Source organism: Sebastes fasciatus, chromosome 20 (genome assembly GCF_043250625.1).
Source record: "Sebastes fasciatus isolate fSebFas1 chromosome 20, fSebFas1.pri, whole genome shotgun sequence".
Lineage (NCBI taxonomy): Eukaryota > Metazoa > Chordata > Actinopteri > Perciformes > Sebastidae > Sebastes > Sebastes fasciatus.
This window is the reverse complement of record NC_133814.1, coordinates 6,284,089-6,292,680: the sequence shown is the minus strand read 5'-3', so window position 1 is coordinate 6,292,680 and position 8,592 is coordinate 6,284,089. Positions and strand designations below refer to the sequence as shown.

At 42.2% G+C, this 8,592-nt stretch overlaps 1 protein-coding gene across 1 annotated transcript in view; it reads left to right on the top strand.

Moving 5' to 3' along the window:
- Positions 1–8,592, top strand: part of phf5a (PHD finger protein 5A) — a 373,616-nt gene that overhangs the window by 202,918 nt on the left and 162,106 nt on the right. The window lies entirely within an intron of this gene.

Below are 8,592 nucleotides of genomic sequence, written 5' to 3'. Positions count from 1 at the left end.
TTCGACTTGTGAGGAGTTGTCTTGTTCACAATGAGCCACTAGATGTCAGCAAGAACTCACAGCACAAACCTAATGTCAAGAGTCCTCAATGTGAGGAGTATAATATAAGCAGGCAGAGATGAAAAAAAATGATACAAATCCAATTTATATGCACATTTGTATTGCATTTTTAATGGTGCAGCTTCAATTTACAGGACCTAATGTAGTTATTGGTAATTTAACTTTGCTTATCTGCTCCATTCACATGTCATTATTTCCAGATGGCCCTTTCTTTTATTGCTGATGTACATCTTTGATGTGGATTTACAGTACACATCACAGGAAGTGCTATCAAGGTAATGGGATCTATTTGAAGTCGAGGACTTTAACAGTAAACGCATAAATTATATATATATTTTTTCAGAATGAAATCACATCAGTTTGCCGAGGAAGTTTAACCGTTCAAGGACTTGGGTGATTAATTGTTCCCACAAGAAACATTTACAAGGTTAGAAAGAAATCAGACATAAGGGAACAAGGACATGATATATCACTAGTGTATTAAATCAGAAACATCTCACATTGGTGGAATGTAACTAAGTACATTTACTTAAGTACTCTACTTAAGTACAGTATTGAGGTACTTGTACTTTACTTACCATTTTATGCTACTTTATACTTCTACTCCAGGGAAATGTACTTTTTACTGCGCTACATTTATTTGATAGTTGTTACTATGTCAACAAATAATCAACAAATAAATTATAATGGTCTTTTTTGCTTATTTTGTTAAACAACATGTTTATTCAATATTGTACATTTGGAGTATATACAGTACATAGCTGCTTTCAGGAAATGAAAAATAATAATGAAAAAAATAAACTATTCTCACTTGGGCAAACAAACATCATGGCATCATGTGCATCCCCCCTTAAAATAGACAAATGTTAGTAAATAAAGTCATTAAAATGAGCTCCACCTTTACCAGCTGTAACATTAAAGTGATGCTTACACATTAATGTATTAATAAATAATCCAGTAATATAATATATATGGTTCTGAAATAGGCCATTCTGCATAATACATTTTACTTTTGGTACTTTAAGTATATTTTGATGCTAATACTTTTGTACTTTTTACTTTACACTGTTGTCTTGCTACTTTTACTTAAGTAAAAGATCTGAATACTTCCACCATTGATGTAACATATGTACAGTATATAGATTCATGAGGACCCCCTAAAACACACACACACCACTCTCATCTATAACAAACCGCCACATTCCTTCTATTAGGAAAACAAAATGGCCCAGCTGTCGAATACCAACACTTTGGTGCAGCTGTCGACCCCCAGGGGGACACCAATTGATTGTCACACCTATTCCAACACCCCACAAAGTGCACATAAACACACACACACAAGAAAAGATTCAAAACATTCCCTAACATTTGAGGCTTGGAAACATGCATTTCATGCTTTCTACCTTTGAATGCAGGTGAGAAAAAGACACGAGAGAGCAAATACAGAGAGAAACGTCATTGTGACTCCTAATACTCAAAACAGTGCAAACACAACCACATGCAAGTTTGTGTTTTCTGGAGTCATCTTGAACTTTTCCCACACTTTTAAACACAAGATTGACACAATATTTCCATAGCATGTCTGTCTCATATCATAGCGTAAGTTTCACTGGATTGTTTTGTTCCCTCTATTATCTGGGCACCTAGACTTTGACCTTGCACTGTTTAACTCTTGTTTACATGTGACATTAGTAATCTTGGAGTTTAAACTTAATCTGCTGCTGCTGCATGCACGGTGGATAAGAGTAAAGTGTGAAAGTACGAGCAGGTCCAGACAGTACGTCTTTCAGTGTGGCGTTAACAGAGACAGGAAGTGGAGGTGCCTGGCCCAAGAATGTCTCTGGTCTCAGGTCCCACCCACAGGAAATGCCTGTCCGGCCTGTTTGAGTCTGTGCTGACGAGAAAAAAAAAGTAGTCTCCTGTTAGCGGAGTTTGGCTTTTGACGGAGGAAAAGATGGATGAATAATGAGGAGGTTGGTCCTGGTGCTTGTGTTGCTCTATAGTTTAGATAAGCAGATGTCTGATGGTTTTCAGAGGTGTTCTGGTGAACTGGTCGGGTCAGGGGTTACAACCCAGGGAAGCCGAAGACTAAACATTAAACACACACATTCCTCAACTCTAAATTAATCATTTGCTGGAGGAGGCATGCAGAGGAAAAAACACCGATGGGAATATAAAAATGCCTTTCCATTCTCTAATTATCTTAAGATGTGTGGTATTAGCTGGTTCTGGTGTGCCCATGTTTTGCGAGCGCTCCTCCAGCCCTTTCTCCTCTTCCTCTGTCATTACATTATGCTGTGAATATTTTTCCACTGCAGCCTAAAGCCACTGATCTAATTATACAACTTTGTAAATACTTCCAGATATCTTTGGTTAGATTTTCAGTGTTTCATAAGGGCTTGTGAGTAGCCAACTGATGATCTCTCGCTGGACTCGGTTTCCATCAGACTGATAGCTGCTGTGGGAAATAAGACAGCAGCCTCTAACGGGCTGCCAAAAAGAAGCTGGAAGGAAATCTCAAACGGGTTAGGATGACCACGTTGTTTCTGTGTTCGTCCTCAGTGGCTCAAAGCTTAAAGCACCAGAACTTCTCAGTAGAACCACACTCTTCCACTGAACAGCTCCAGTGGGACAGTTGCAGGGTTTTGGTCACGAGTGCGACCAAGCAGAGGGAGGGTGAAGTGTTCACTCTCAGATGCTCACAATCCATACAGGGATTTTAATTGACAATATTCAGGTCATAAGCCCATCTCAGTGACCTTATCATTTATAACTGTTTTTAGAGAAATATAACAAATGTTATAGCCACGATTTAAAGGTGCAGCATGTAAGATCTGATAGCATCTAGTGGTGAGGTTGCAGATTGCAACCATAGGAAACCGTGTGCCAAGCCTGTCGGAGAACTACGGTGGCCGACGCAAAAACGCAAAAGGCCCTATCTAGAGCCAGGGTTTGGTTTGTCCGTTCTGGGCGACTGTAGAAACTTGGTGGCCGGCTCTGTGAAGAGGAACTGCTCCGTATGTAGATATAAACTGCTCATTCTAAGGTTGATTTTTATTTTCATGTGTGGTGTTTATACACTAAAGAAAACATACTTAAAGGTGCTATTGATAACATTCAGCCACTAGATGTCAAATTTTCCCTCCCGTTTCATTGTATTCACTTCACAACAAGTCGTTGCCAGGCGCATACGGTTAACGGTGCTCAGTGTTAACTTGGGGGGGAACGGCGCTGTCGGTAGGGACGGCGTTATCAGCTATAACCTCCACACAGTTACTGGTAATTGGGACAATGAATATATTAAAGATCAACCTCACACCAACTTGAAATCCTATTTGTGTGTTCACTTTGCTCCTTAAAGGGACTGTTTGTAAGAATCAGAAATGCTTGTTAACAGTGACACCTGTGGCCGTTAAGTCAACAAAAGACAGCGGGGGGCTCGCACTTGCTCGCTCTAAATAGACATGAACGAGCATCGATCAAAACAGTGAGGCGACACACGTCAGCTAAAACCACAATATCACTCTATATTTCACCTGCTTGGCAGTAATGTTAGCTGACCAGACGAAGGTCTCCATGAATCACTGCTGATCCTAGTGTTGGCTTTTCCTGCTTCAGCCTCCCGTCCGCGGCCGGAGGGAACATGGGAGACACCGGCACCCGGTCGGAGACAATAACGTTTATTGCTGCGGAGCCCTGTCACTTCACAAGACACGGAAAACCTCTGTTGGTCTGGAGGAGCTGCAGCAGTTATTTCTGCACAAACGTCCACTGTACATTCACTAGATATTCTCAGAGCTCTTCTGCAGTGTGTAGTGAGCGCGCATGCAGGTGTAGAGGTGGAGCGAGAACGCGCGCGGTGATAGTGAAGGCAAGCAGGCAGAGGAGCAGAGACTCCGGACACACGCGAGCGCGCATATGCAAGCGCGCATGGGATCCCGACCCGGTAGATTTATACGTGTAAAAAGTTACAAACAGTCCCTTTAACAAGTATGTGGATATCTAATTCATCAAATCAAATTTTTTATTTAGTTATTTTTTCCAAATTAGCCGACTTAATCAACAATCTTCCCACGTAGCCAACCCCCTCCCCTGGTAACGGCAAAAGTATGGGTACCCCTGGCTTGGGAATCACTTCATTAACTCATTATGAGTTGTAATCTGTAAGTGACCTTTCAAAAAGAGATTTAATTAACAAAATCAGTATTTGTGTCATTAGAGCATTTGATTGGAGTGTGTTGACCTGATGGAGGCTCAGAAGATAGATGGAGATTCATGTTTAGTTGAACCGCTAAAAAGACAACTGCGGAGAGAAAGAGAAAGAGATAATACAAAGAAAAACAGAGGAAAGAGAGAGAATGAAAGAGAAAGGACTGTATGCGTGGCTCTTCTGTTCTAGTGCGGCTTGAGTTGCAGCGTGAGCCAAACTTTATCCGTCCCTCTGTACCCGCAGTCTGACTGCTACATCTGCCAGCACTTCCCAGAGGAGATGCCACACAAACACACACTCAAAATCCTCTGTATTGCCTGCAGTGCACACATGCCCTAAAAACTCACACACATGAAGTGAAGTGCTCAGAAGAAATAAGAGCTGAAGGGCAGGGTGGAGTCCATTTTGCTTTCTCAGCAGATCTTTTATTTTTGCACCTCAGCAGCAGCGCAGGCATCATAACTTACCTTCAAGATATGGCATTTCATTTCCCACTGTGAAAAAAAAGAAAGCGAGCGCGGTGTGTATTTTAGTAGACCCCTGCGCGGTCAAGCTGTGTGGGTATCTTGTGGCCTGAGTGTTGTAACGAGTGAGCGGCTGTTTAAAAGTGAGTGGATGTGACTATAAACAGAAGAGGAAGGTTTATGACCCAGCGGGCACCGTGAAAAAGCTGGAAAAGCGACAAACAATTTGGAGAAGAAATTTCTCCTCGCCTCTTCAGCGAGGTCACCGATATATAACATCACACTCTATATAAGGAGACCCCGCTGTGGTTCCTTCTCTCATTCCTTCCATTTCTCCTTCCCCCTTCAATCCCTCTCTTCCCGTTGGCTCGGGGTGAGGAATGCTACCCAGTGGTGGCTGGGCACCGGGCCACGAGGAGACAGGCAATCACAGCAGCAGAGCAGGAAAAAGATGAGGAGAAAATGGATGCGGAGAAAGAGGCTGGAGAAGAAGAAGAATGACGGAGCGGAGAAAACCGAGTTAAGATGGATGAGCGTTGCAAGACAGAATATCATAGACCGTTACTGCTGAAGTCATCTCACTTGTATCTACAGTACCTCTCTCAGCAGCAGTTTTACTTCTTCTTACCCACTATGGTCTCTGCAAGTTGTGGCTTTTTTTTACCGTGCTCTCCTCAAACATGTCACGGAAAACCTTGTCCGTGAAAAAAACTCTGAAAAAGACTAAGTGAATGGCAAATCCACATTAAAACATCCAGTGTGTAGGATCTGGTGGAGTTGAGGAGATTGCAATCAACTGAAGCCTCTCCCGTGTGCCAGGTGTGTTGGAGAGCTACGGTGGCCACCGTGAAAACGCGAATGGCCCTCTCCAGAGACAATTAGAGCAGAGCCAGTGCGTAGAGTGTGTGTGTACGTGGGAAGTGAGTGGTGTAGCAAGAGAGAGAGAGAGCGGCGGCGACGGCAGCGAGTAACGTTATCGACTCCGGCCCAAGCAGGAAAAGTTAATAGAGTTTGGTTTGTCGGTTCTGGGCTACTATAGAAACATGGTGGTGCAACATGGCAGACTCCGTGGAGATGAAACGCTCCCTATGTAGATATAAACGGCTCAATCTAAGGTAACGAAAACACAACGATTCTTATTTTCAGGTGATTATACACTAAAGAAAACATACTTATTAATATTATATTCCATTAATAGATCCCCCTAAATGTTACACACTGGTCCTTTAAATAGCAGTTGTGAAACACAGACATACTGTAGGCCTATTCCCTCATACTGTACATTCATTGTTTCCTCAATAGTCTACAATGCAATACAACCACGGTTTACAATGTAAACTTTACATCATCTTTGAATATGTCGCTGGTGGAGAGGAAACTCAGTGGTTTCTTCAGTGACCTCTTTGTAATTTGCTCAAAGCAGCAGCACCTCCATGACTTTGTTCTCTGTCCTCTGTCACTTTTATTCACTATGGCATTATCAACACTCTCTCCACAGCTACAGTTCATGTATACAGCTCTGAGATCAAACAACCCCCTTTTCTGGGTGTTGTCAAAGGCACCCTTGGAAATGTAATTGATCACTAACTGAAGTAAACATTTTCCAGGGTAGTATGATGGAAACTACAGTAAAATAAACTTTGTGAGTTTTTACTTTTCTTTTTTCTTTACCTCTGTGGAATCAAATCCTCTACTTTAAGGTGTTAAATGCGAGATTGGGAGCATTGCTATTGCCTCCGCATATATATATATAAAAAAGAAAATTAAAAACAAAGTATTCAAATACTGATTTGGAGGTTGATTTCAACGGAAATGGACAAAGCTTTGAAGCATTTGGGTCAGCCCTACTTTACAAAGCAATAAGTTGTTTGCTGCTAGATTAATGCTCTGGATATTGTATAGAGTGACTTTAAAGCTGCTATAATCAATATTTTTATATTAACAATCAATAAAATGACTATGTGTAATGTTAAACCAGTCACTGGTAGGGACAAACTCACAGAGAATTAGCACCTAACTCTGCAGTTCCCCTCACTTTTAGTGTCTTTAAACTCGTTGTTTTGGTTTCTTTGTCCACAACTTTACCGTTTTGGTTCTCTCACCGCTCTCATCAACCTTGTTTCCAGCAGAGGCAGGCAACTATTCTAAAGTCTAAAAGCCCAGTGTACACTACCTGCTTAGCACCAAACAACAGACACACAAAGTATGCAACTAGCTGGTGAACATAGTGGAGCATTTAGCAGCTAAAGAGCCAGATATTTCCTTCAGGAGATGGTGGAGACCAAAACAGAGCTAAAATAAAGTTAATATTTGACTGACATTCATCAGGTGCACAGAAACATGACTCAAAATGAATGTTGCTTTGTGTCTGCTGGGTGTGTAACTAAGCAACTGTTCGCTAACACGTTGACCATAATAATAATATGTCAATGTTGTGTTTACACCGTTTTACACTGCCCCAAGTGGCAAAAAAGAGATTACCAGTACTTTTCCGCAGCAGAAATACCACCACAAGCAATAACAAACACCCGGAATGTGACAAAATATAGCTGTCATTCTCATTCACAGAAAAACACTACTCTTAAACCTGTTTGTCCCGAAATAGAAACTTCAATCAGCAGACTCTCCACACACACACACTGCTATTTTCACACTTACAAACTTACCGCTTACACTCACACTGTTATTTAGATGCCACTGAGCCAAACATATTGAGAACTAATTACAGTGAGGTGAGTGAAATCACACTGCCTCTCGACACAGACTGACTTAGCTCAGCATCCACTTGTTGACAAATGTGTCTGAAACACTCGCAGAGCATGTATGGCATGTTTTTTGGCTAGCGTGATTGGGGTTTTTGTTCTCGCTTTAGAAAAGAGGCATGTCTGGTGTGTGTGTGTGTGTGTGTGTGTGTGTGAGTGAAGCCAGCACACACAGGTCTGTCTTCCAGGTCAATCATCCATACGCAAAGAGCACAAAGGTCAGACATCGACATTCCTCACACACACACACACTGTCCTGACCTCCCTTCTATCGGGGCCTTGGTCATCGCCATCCAATGGATGAACTAAGTAAACACATACAGTTTATATAAGAGTCTCTGCTATCACACCTTCAGATTCACAGGCTTTGAAGAGAGAATCCACACACACATACAGCACGGAAAACAGCGCTGCTCTGCCACATACCTCCAATCTGTAAATAGCCTCCCTTCCTCTACATCTTTCCCTTCCTTTGACTCTTTTGACAGCCTGTGTGAATCCATACATCATTCGGCCTCAGAGCTCGGCTCTCCCTGCTGACCTGAAAGGTGACAAGTCCGAGGTCACAGGCTAAGACATGGACATGCTAGAGTGTGTGTGTTTGTTTGTTTGTGTGTGTGTGTGTGTGTGTGTGTGTGTGTGTGTGTGTGTGTGTGTGTGTGTGTGTGTGTGTGTGTGTGTGTGTGTGCACATTGAGGTGGGGTCGGACATTTAAAGAAGCAGTGGCAGTAGTGTGTGTGGAAGGTCTAGACTCATGTCTTGCCAAACTGCCTTTTATTAATAGAAGCAAACAGATATACTTCACCCAGGAATCCCCCAGGAAGAGCGCTGGACTTTGATGCAAATTTTCATAGTGGCCAAACAGCGGTACTACAACTTTCGTGTCCATCACGTTATGCCATTGGGCCCAAAAAGGCTTTTTCCCATAGACTTACATCGGGAAAGAGACGTCTGTAACTCGGCGGATAATGTTTTTTGAGGTAAATCAACTTCCCAGTACGAACACTTGAATCGCCCTTATTTAAATCATTAGGTCCTAAAAGTTGTAAAATGCATTAATAGCCAAATCCAGAGTTATTTCCCATCCTCCGTTCAT